General features: G+C 29.7%; 1 long non-coding RNA gene across 1 annotated transcript; it reads right to left on the bottom strand.

Annotated features, from left to right (window-relative positions):
* Positions 1 to 646: 646 nt before the first annotated feature.
* Positions 647 to 2,105, bottom strand: LOC136779640 (uncharacterized). Its single transcript, XR_010823620.1, has 3 exons — positions 1,929 to 2,105; positions 1,704 to 1,863; positions 647 to 864 (listed from the first exon to the last, which is right to left on the bottom strand). It is a non-coding gene; the product is annotated as an uncharacterized lncRNA (long non-coding RNA).
* Between the last annotated feature and the right edge of the window lie 9,475 nt (positions 2,106 to 11,580).

The raw sequence follows: 11,580 nt of genomic DNA, 5'->3' as shown, positions 1-11,580 counted from the left end.
AATAGTAACAAAATAATTTTTGTTTAGGTATGGTAATAAGCAATAGTAAACTTTAATGAGTTTTTTTTTTATTATTGATATTTATCGGGGTATATAATAAAATATTTCAACTACATTGTCATGTAACTCAATAAATGAGCCGATTACTGCAAAACTTGATTAACTCCCCTAATTACATAAAAATTTTAATAAATTCGATGATTATTTTTTGGCTATTCTTTCTTATTAATTTTATATATCATTAGATGAAAATTGCATTTGTATTTATGTTTTCAAAATATTTAGTTGATTTTTTATTATATACGGAATTTTTAAACGAATGTACATGATTTGGTCGTTTTCCTAATTTTTTGTTATATAGAGTTAGTCAATTTGTGTAATGAATAACTCAAACGTCAATAATGTTAAATTAAGTTTATTGGACTTTTTTAGTGTCTATTCTTATATAAAAAAAATGGTTTCTATATTATTATTATTATTGTTCATATTTCACTATTTATATGATATTTTCGCGGTAAGCTACTAACATATTAACGACATTATGCATATTCAGATTTTAAATAAACTTCTAAGATATTAATAATATAAAAAAAGTGATTAACTTTTTGTTATAATTATTAATGTATCTACAAAAATATCTTATAAATTCTTTTGAAATTATTAATATTGACTGAGTTACATAGAAGTTTATGCAGCCTTCGTCAAAATATATTATTATGTAACTTGTTAAATATTAACGATGTTAAAGAATTGTGTAAGAGTCTTATTTCCATAATTGGCCCTTTGTTCCAGGTTTTGTCGTTTGGTTACCAATTCAAAAACATTTCATATACTGAACTCCATTTTTTTTCGCTGTTCTCTTTTCTAAAATAAATTAATTTTTTTATTAATTTGCAGATATCTATAATAATATTCTACATACATACAAATATACATGATGATAATATGTATGATATCGTAGTCTTCTTAGTTTATTTACAGAAGGTGTCTAAAATTTCTAAAATACAACATCTCCCTATTTTCCGCATTTTGAGAAAAAAAAATTATCCGGATATTTTTACTATTTTTAAAAATCTGTAGTGTTGATATATTGGTTTAACCTTCATAGACTTGCTGGAGAAAATATGAAGGTCCTTTTAGGCGCTTGTTAAATATATAGGAACTGTTATTTTATATTGCATGTCCATATAGCCTATCTCAGAAGCTTCCTAAAATTACTTTTTCATTTTTTAATTTCATTCAGCTTCTGAGGAAGTAGTTTGATTTGTAAGTATTTATATGTCAGTAATTATGCGGGTGTATGTGTAGCAGTTATAACCACTACTTTAGCCAAATTAACAAGTGCCTGTAATTTCAAATAGAAATATTTCATGAACTACTGGATGCAAAGAAAAAATTAAAAATAGGGATTTGAAAATTCTTTGAAATAAGCTACAAGAGTTTGCAATAAAAAATAGGAGATTCCATTTGAAAAACTCAATATAATCTTCATATATCCTTTAACATGTCTCTCACTGTTAAACCAATATAGCCATCCGATTGATTTTTAAAAATATTTTATAGTAATTCTATATCAATATTTTCTAAATCATTTCATTTTTTATTAGATTTTAAACATTTCAAGCTTATATGAAAACTCCTATGTGTTAAAAAAATCACAGATTGAAAACAAGTATTTTGTTTTTTATTAATTTACTACTCACACAAAAATTATTAATATTTTTGATCAAAAAATGAGTGCACGCCTTTCCATGGAAATGATTAAAACGAGTAAAATTTTTGCTGTTCTGTCACACACAGTTGAACGCACTTTCTTCTCACAAATGAGCACTATTTTGGATCATTTTTAAACTAAAACTTTTCCTGAAAAAAAAACATGTCATAAAAATATGATTTTTCCTTATATGAATTAATGTTTTCAATCAGACCATATCAAAATATTGAAAACCCAAAACGAGTTTATTGCATATTACAATAAATAGTTTAACAATTACTCCCATTACACGTGACTGTCACAAAGCTGATTATGACGATATGTAGCTTTATTTTTAGACAAGAAAAAAAAATAGAATTGGTAAGAAAACTACAGAAAAAGGAAGAAACAAATTTTTAAATGATAGTAGAAGAGTTAGTGATTAAGTGGCGATAAAGAATTAGCAGAGTCAGAGAATGGCAACGTTGGTTAAGTCGATTACGCATTCCATGACCTTGCAAATGTAACGTCGCGTGTAGCTGCAATATTTGCTATCATGTTTCACTCATTGAATGTATCATCATTAAAGCTCCGAGCTGCCCTAATTAATACTATTTATGAATGAGTTTTGATGAATGTGTTTCTCTATAAAGTTAAGCTCCCAAAAAACAGGCGTCGCCTGTAAAACAATGATGAAAAATACAAATATGTTCAAGTTGAAACAGTATTCTAGCCATACATAGCTTTAAAAAATGAACTCTCCTCCAAAACATACAATGGGTACCAAAACAGCTCATCTATAAAAAATCCAGAAAACAGTACTTCAAATAACAAAATTTCACCCTATAAAATGTTGAATCAAAAACTGAAGGAAGTTCTTTTAATCTTAGCAAAATTAGCATTATGTTAATAAAAAAAAAAAATTAGGCGAAATATTAAAAGTAAACCATGCGCCATAAATTTATTATATATCTGAAAATTTTCACGAGCTTATAATAACTGAATAAATTATTATTCAAAATTAAAACTTCAAGATATTTATGACAAGAAATCTTTGTGATAATTGCACATATTTTTAAATAGAAAAGCATTTTAAACTATTTTTATAAAAACTAAATTTTAAACTAAAAGAAAGCTTATCGGTCTCTTGCTTTATGACATTGCATAAAATATCCAAATTATTAATTTTCGATGAACAAATTTTTCTGACATATTTATAGTGAATTATATACATGTAATAAAATGGCAAGTATATATTGCTGCCTTCCTATAGTATATTATAATAAAAATTTTATTTTCACGGAGAAACGTATACCGATATTAAAGAACGGTTTTATCTAAAATCTAAGTTTTCAATTTTTATTTTAATTCATCAAGAGACACGATAGTATTTTAACAGCAAGTATAGAGTAAGAAATTAATTCGCGTTTGTAGTTCAGCTATATTATATATAGTATATCAATTTTCATGTTAAAATACAGAGTGAAGTTAGGCAAATGGTAAAGGATTCATTTTCCCGGAGCATACATACAGATTGCTCTCCAGTTAGCTTGAACATCGACGCAATCAGACACAATCAAATACAATTGGTATATATACTCCATATGTCACACTAACTATATATTTGTATCTGATTGTGTCGATTTTTAGGCTAATTGGAAAGCTCCCTGCATGACATGCAATGTACCATTTATACCTGATTGTGTCTGATTACGTCGATTTTCAGGTTAATTGGAAAGCAACCAATAATTATATCTGGCAATTCGAATATTCATCGACGTTGAATGACCACTGGTAGCCACTTAGCGGCGGTGAAGTACGTGACGCTAACGCTAGATGGCTACTGTTGGGAGCTATCTCGCTACTAAGATGTGTATTGTGCTTTGTTATATATGAATCGGTAAAGAAATATCACCTATATATTTTTTCAAATAATTAGAAAATATTTTTTCTTGTAACTTTTGCATTTTACTGCATTTTGTTTCAATTTATTTATTAGTTATTTGCAAGAATAGGTATATACTGTGCATCCGGCTTGAAGCGCGTCTTTAGTGCTTAAGGTCGATCCGATGTTTTATCTTCCTTTCCTCGCGGGGATTCATAGAAACGACCTTATGTTAGGATTCCCCGAAGTTGCTTCTCCTTATCTCAGGTTATCTAGGTTGTTCGGCATGGCCTTGGCCCTTGTCTCGCTTTTTAAGGCAACCTGGACCTTTCCTCGTGTAGCGTTGGTTTTTTCAAGTGGAATTCTGTTAGTCAAGGTAGTGCAAGGTAGTTTGTCCTAGACATTACCTATAATCCACAGTCCATTCGTGAGCCTATCTCACGAGTCGATAACGTAGGAATTTATAATAATCACTATTCGGTGTCTTTTATTGCATTTCTTTCGGTACCAAGAGACACCGTAGTATCTCGACGACAAGTACATACCGCAGAGCGCTACCGTATAAGTTTAGGTAGCCAATTAGAAAAACCTAACTTGCGGGACAAAAATGATTTACTTGCGGGACTGAAGCTGAATAAGTGGGTCTCAATTTATATTTAAAAATAAAATATTCTTTAATTTTTCCAAAATTAGACGTAAATTTATGTCTTTATGTAATTATAATAAATATATAAGAAACAGCACAGTTTAGCATGAACTTTTTTGATACCTAACTAAAAATATATTATGAAAAATGTATATATGTTATAAAAATTTAGATTTTTATTCTTTCAAAATGTTTAATTTTTATAAATTTAAACTATTACATAATATAAAATTGAACATAACTAATATAAATCAAAACAAATATAAACATAAAATAAAATTTTCTTTGAAACGAAACTAATATAAAACAAGATATTTTAGGAGTTAGAGTTTTCTCCTCTATTTCACAATACAATACAAATGTTAAAATCTAAAAATACAGAAACAGTTATATTTTGTGATTATACATAATTATCAGATTAATTAATATCGAGTAATCCAATAACAATTATATATTAAAATAAACATAATTACTTTCTTTAGAATGAATATTATTCTTGCGAGAACGCAAACTTTAATATATTTTTATTTTTTAACGGGAATCCGTATACCGACATTACAGGGCGAAAACTGCTTCGTATGCAGCGTTGTCATTTGTTGGCGGATTGTAAAGTTATTATAGGTTTTTGGAAATGCCAGAAGATTATCTACTGAAGTAAGTTGGGCAAATTAACAAAAAATGAAAAAAAAATTATGCTTAAATAAATATATTAACATTATTGAGAAACAACAATTAAATCGCAAAATCCCCCAATGTACTTTACTAGATAATGTTCATACGTTTCCAAAAAGTCCACATAAATGCAAATCCGGCAAAAAATGACGATGCTGCATGGGAAATAAATAATGAAAGAATTTCGTGTTGGCGACTTCCCGAACACGAAATTCTTCCATTATTTATTTCGCATGCAGCATCGTCATTTTTTGCCGGATTTGCATTTATGTGGACTTTTTGGAAACGTATGAACATTATCTAGTAAAGTACGTTGGGGGATTTTGCGATTGAATTGTTGTTTCTCAATAATGTTAATATATTTATTTAAGCATAATTTTTTTTCATTTTTTGTTAATTTGCCCAACGTACTTCAGTAGATAATCTTCTGGCATTTCCAAAAACCTATAATAACTTTACAATCCGCCAACAAATGACAACGCTGCATGCGAAATAGTTTTTGCCCTGTAATGTCGGTATACGGATTCCCGTCAATACAAAACTTTTACAGTCAAGTGAGAAATTTACTTTAGCTTGTAATTCCGCCATATAACATTTCATCAAATTCATATGAATATAGAGAATAAATATACTTGCATTTTCTCTAGACAATAATGATATTTACTTTTATTAAATCGTTTAGAGAGATAATTTTTATATTCTAATTAGAAAGATTACAACATTAAAAGTTAAATATTTGCAAGAAATATTCCATCTGGCCATGCAAATTGAGAAAAGGTTAAGAAAACAGAATAAGGGTTCGATAGAAACTCTTCTAGGTAAGTTAAACCGTAGTTAAAATGGTACAAACTTCTATCAATATAATATTACCATGGTATAAAGTTATAAGATGATTTAAAGTATATGAAATAAGAATGTATCCAAATTGGAGAAAAGTTTGACTTAGCTTTAAAGTAGAAAATAACATAAAACCTGCCACACAATGAACCCATAAAGTACTTTAATATGTGGTATAATAGAGATATAATGGCTAAAATATACATACAAAAAATGGCACACACAAAGTACTTTACAATATAATAATTTTGGAAATATTAATTTGCAAAAAATAATTGCAAATATAAAATTGTATGGGGATTTTAGTATATAGGGGAGATTCTTGTACCTCTGGACAGGTTAATATTATTTAAAGAATAACAAAATTTATCGATCGACCAAAATTTATTGTCAAAAAACGTAAAACTATTATATTTTTGGTTGGCTATTAACCACCTCACTTTAAAGTGTCTTTTTTTTACAACAGTGCTCGATTTCGCATGAAAAGTAAAATTCTACGAGTTAATATATTTAGTTATAATTATTGTATACGGCAAGATAAATTTGGTTTTGATTTGTTTTTTATTAGTATTTTTAGTTCGCTACAAGCTGGTATTTATTGTAAATTTTAATCTTAACAAGTGCAATTTTTATGTATATTTATATTATAATATGCTCTGGCTTGTACCTTCGGACATGTCTACATTTGTACCTTTGGACAGTCTGCAGAAATGTAAACAACGTATAGTGCGTTTAGACAATGCATTTGTATACAAAAAATTGTATATACGGATACTCGAGTACTAAAAGGAATCAGTCGTTCCTTGTGATTAAAACGATGCAACTAAGATAATTACATTATTCTTTCATATAGTTTATTTAATAGTGTATCTAAGATGCCAAGAAGTAAAAATAATATAAAACGTGTCAAACCAGGAAAAGAAATTCTTGAAGCTGTAATGAAAGAAATTATAGACAGTCGCATGTCATGTAGACAAGCAGCAAAACATTTCTCTTTGTCTAAAAGTTCTCTTGCTAATTACGTTAAAAAATATAAAGATTCTTTGAACAAAATCATCATATATGAGCCTTATAACGATGTAAGACGTATATTTTCAGATGAACAGAAAAAGGAGTTGGGAAAGTACTGCATAAAGGCAAGTCAAATTCATTATGGCATTTCAAAAATTGAATTTATGAAACTTACGTGTGAATATGCCAGAAAACTTGACAAAACTTACCCCAGCTCATGGGATAGAGATAAAAGAGCTGGAAATACATTTTACGCTTACTTTAAAAAACGACACCCGTTATTAAGTCTTAGAAAGCCAGAAGCTACCAGCATCGCTCGTGCAACAGTTTTTAATGTAACAAACATTGCCTCATTTTTTGCAAAATTTAAAGAATTGCTATCTCAATATAAATTTACGGCAGATAGAATTTACAATGTCGATGAAAGTGGACTTTCTACGGTTCATATGCCTCCTAAGATTTTAGCAGTAAAAGGCCAGAAACAAGTGGGTAGCCTTACTTCGGGTGAGCCGTGAGAGAGGCGTCAATGTCACAATAATAGGTTGTGTAAATACTTTAGGCAATTCTGTTCCACCTTGTTTAATTTTTCCAAGAGTTCATTTTAAAGATTGCACGTTAACTGGTGCACCAGAGCACAGTCATTAGGACTTGCTACACCAAGTGGATGGTCAGATGCAAAAAAATTTGAAGAATATATGTTTCATTTCGTTAAACATGCAAACCCCAGTAGGAATAATAAAGTACTCTTTCTCCTTGATAATCACAGTAGTCATTTGTCTATTAAAATGATTGATTTTGCTAAAAACCATGGAATAATAATGCTTACTTTTCCACCACATACGACACGTAAATTACAACCCTCGATCGAGGAGTTTTTGGTCCACTTAAAAAATATTATAATACTGCTTGCTCAGAGTGGCTATAGAGCCACCCAGGAAAACCAATGACAATTTATGAAGTTTCTGAATGATTAGGAAAAGCATATCCTTTAGTCTTTACTCCATTAAATATTCGAGGGGGGTTTAGAGCCAGCGGATTATGGCCATTAATTGAAAATATTTAAAAAAAAGAGGACTTTTTAAGTGCATTTGTTTCTGATAGAACTCTTCAAAGTGTAGAAGCTGTTATGACTTCGAAACCTTCCACATCAGAAATATTAAATGTAGTCGAACCAGATTTATCCAAATCTGAGGAAAAATTTTTGTCACCGTCCACCATACGGCCATACCCCAAAGCTGCTGAAAAAAAGAAAACTATTAAAAGGCGCAAAAGAAGAGCAAGAATATTGACGGATACACCTGAAACGGAAGAGATTAAAAATAGTCAAAAAATTACTGAAATAAAAAAAAGAAATAACATAAGACCAATGGAGAAGAAAGGTATATAAAGGAAAATTGTTAAAGATGATAGTGAAAAAGCGGAAATGATGGAAAAACGTTCTAAGAAAATTGCTAACATTTGTTTAAATTGTGGTGAATGTTATTATGCAACAAAATCTAGAGCAGATTGGATACAATGTATAATTTGTGGATTTTGTTTTCACGAAACCTGCACTACATTTGAAAATACATGTGAAACATATGGAATGATATGAGCATAAACGTAAAATGTATTAAATAGTAATTTGTAAAATAAAAAATTCATTTATAAATAGCTGCGTGTATTTCTTAATGATTTTCACTAGCTGTTCAAAGGTATAAACTCTCTGTCCAGAGGTATACAAACCTCATTCGTACCTTTGGACATCTGTTAATTTTATTTAATTTAATTAAATCTTTTAATCAATCGAGAACACATCTAAATTTTGTCAATATAATTTCAAAGGTAAATATCCAATGTATGCAATAAAAAAAATAAATAAAATAGTCCAAATAATTATTTTACACTGAATTATAGCAAAATGAAAAAAACTGTCCAGAGGTACAAGGGTTTCCCCTATATTAGCCCTCTCTGACTAGACATTAAAGTATTTCCTAAACTCATTGTGACACTTCGTGTATTCAAAACTTTTTCGATCTACTATCGTAGTATTCGCTAGATAAATTTTTTTTTATTGTAACCGCCTCACCTGGCGAGCTCTGTATAGCCTAATTAAATTGTAACAGACTCAATTTCAATTGGACTCCAGTCGCCAAAAAATAAAGGTTGTTAATCGATATCCTCTTGGGTAGTAATATTTACCACACAATTTAGAATAAAAGTAGGTTATATGATTTATTTTTTATCTTTTGCTGATTTATTTTTTATTTGACTTTACCGACAGTAGATTCAAATCAGGTCATAAAAAAGAATACAAGCTTCTCCTGATTTAAACCTGCATTTATTTCAAAATCAAGACAAATTTTTCGACTTGGGAAAGGTCGTCATTTCATAAAAGTACTATTGGTAATGGTAACAGATGGCTATATCTTCAATATTCAAGGCTTTTATTTTTCTGATTATTAAAATAATGTTGCTGCGCTGTTACGAGATCAGTTCAAGAGAGATGTTAATGGGATGAGAGAGAACGGTTTTAGGTAAACGATGTTTTGATCGTTGATCAGGGATATCATGTTTCGGTTGAATTATTGAATCAATTGGATATACATTATCATATGTCGAAACTATATAGTAGATAGAGGACAACGTCAATTAACGACAGTGCAAACAAATTCGTCCAGATTAGGATCAAAACTAAATGGGTTATTATGGAAACTCGAAACGATAATATTAAAAGTATTTTCCATTTTTTATGGAGATTAGAATCCTGTCCCCCCCCCCCCCCCCCCCTCCCCCTCAATAAGTGATTTCTATTGCAGAGCAGATGATATTTTAAATTAATATCATAAGTCTTTACAAATGGAGGGAAATGGGGGAGATGGTTTCAACAATATTAACGAGATCACAAGAGGTAAATACATATAATACAGATGAGGGTGGAAGCAGATAGTTTACAGGTTCGGACAAGGGCTGAATGGATTCGCCTTGATCAGAACCAACTTATAGATTTTTTTGAGCTTTCTATTGAGCATTTAAATCTAATTTTAGAAATGTACTAACAATTATTGGATACTATTCGAGATACGTTGCTTAAAGAGAAAAACGTTTTTCAGGTTGACCTGTATGCAATGAACCTGTTTTGTAAGATTTTTATAATATTCCAGTTTAACAAAAACACTATGCATCAACAATGAACAGCTTATATTACAGGAGATGATAATTTCATTTTGGGTTATTATTGCACGTTCATATCAGGAGCGAGAACTTTAAGTACGTGTGCTAATATATATATAGTTAGTATTTATTGTACCTTAGTTTTGCAAGGCATCATAAACATGTCCAATATCCCAATATATCACTATTATTTGAAATACTTGACGTTACTAAAAGATCGTTATCTGATTTAAGTAAGCTACTTAAATCGTTGACTAACAAAGTTAATATAAGTACACCTATGATAAGAGACAAGGGGAATTACCTTATAATTAAGCATCCCAGAGGGATCATATTCTCAAAATGTCGTCATAGTTGATTCTGGTTAATACTAATATTGGGAAAAAAGGGATAAATTCTTATATTATATATCATTAGAAGCTAATGATTTGACAAATAAAAATATTCTTAAATGTACGAAGTGTTATCTTTTAGCAAGAAAAGATTTGAACTTTAATCGTTTGGCACTCGAGAACTTGATAATAGATGCATAGATAAATATACACGAATTGCATGTTTATTATAAATTATTAAACATATCCTTGTAGTATTGTATTTATTGACAATGTCAACACTCTCTAACTCGAAACTAGTCCATAATTTGTAGTTGCGCCCATGGAAACATTTAATCAGTAGACCTTGAGCAGAAACATTCTTCAGCTTCGAGCAAATTGACTGAGTATCATTTTACATTTAAGGAATTTGCGGGATTCTTTTACAACAATAGACGTTAATGATACAGTTGCTTATTTTGGTAAATATAATTGCACATAAAATTTTTTTACAGTGCAAATGGCCATCTTTTGTCAGTGGGACGAATAGTTTTCTCTAACACAAGAAACTGATATTTTGTTTATTGTAATTCTATTTCATATCCCCTTTGATGTACTTATTTTTATGCAAAAACGTGTTAATGAAAACATAAATAACAACTTTGGAGAAAAATTTGCAAATTAGACTGTTTCATTTGATATTTAAAAAATTATATACAATATTAATTCATAGAATATTTTTAAAAAAATGGCTTTGTCTTAAAGTAAATTTCATTAAGTATTTTCATATAAAAAAATGAAGTTGTCCAAGTTTGAAATAAGTCCACCTAAAAAGAAACTGAATATCCTTTAAAAGACAATAATTAAAAAATAAGTATTGATCAGAACTTTAACTAAATATTTGGAGATTTTATTTCCAAAGCTGTGAGTTTGAATTATGGAAGTTAGGTATCTTTGCAGGACCATAAAAGAAATATGCCCCGAATGGATTCTGGCCTCGAAAATTCATCTGTTAGGTATGCATGTGTACAAGCATCACTAGGGTGGTCGGAACTCACGATCAGCAAGTCGTATATAAAAAAATCTGAATTTATATTCACTTCGGGATAAAAAATGTGCGTTACCTATTTTACAAAGCCATCAAAGACAATAGAGATGAAAAAAGCAGCTGTTAGCGAGCTTCAAACAACACAATGGTCCATACTATAAGACTGCAGACACCAACGCAGTTTATCATCATCTCCTGAGCTCATAAATCGAATCTGTCTTACCCAGTGACAAAGGGCCATTCCTGAATGCTCTGATCATTAGGAGTATGATTTAACCGATCAATATATTATAAGGCATTCCACTGATTGTTTAACATAACAAA

The sequence above is a fragment of the Prorops nasuta genome, unplaced genomic scaffold (assembly GCF_024137725.1).
Source record: "Prorops nasuta isolate Cenicafe-Biocafe unplaced genomic scaffold, Cenicafe_Pnas_1.2 PNAS00017, whole genome shotgun sequence".
NCBI classification, from domain to species: Eukaryota; Metazoa; Arthropoda; class Insecta; order Hymenoptera; family Bethylidae; genus Prorops; species Prorops nasuta.
This window is presented reverse-complemented; position numbering and strand designations above follow the sequence as displayed.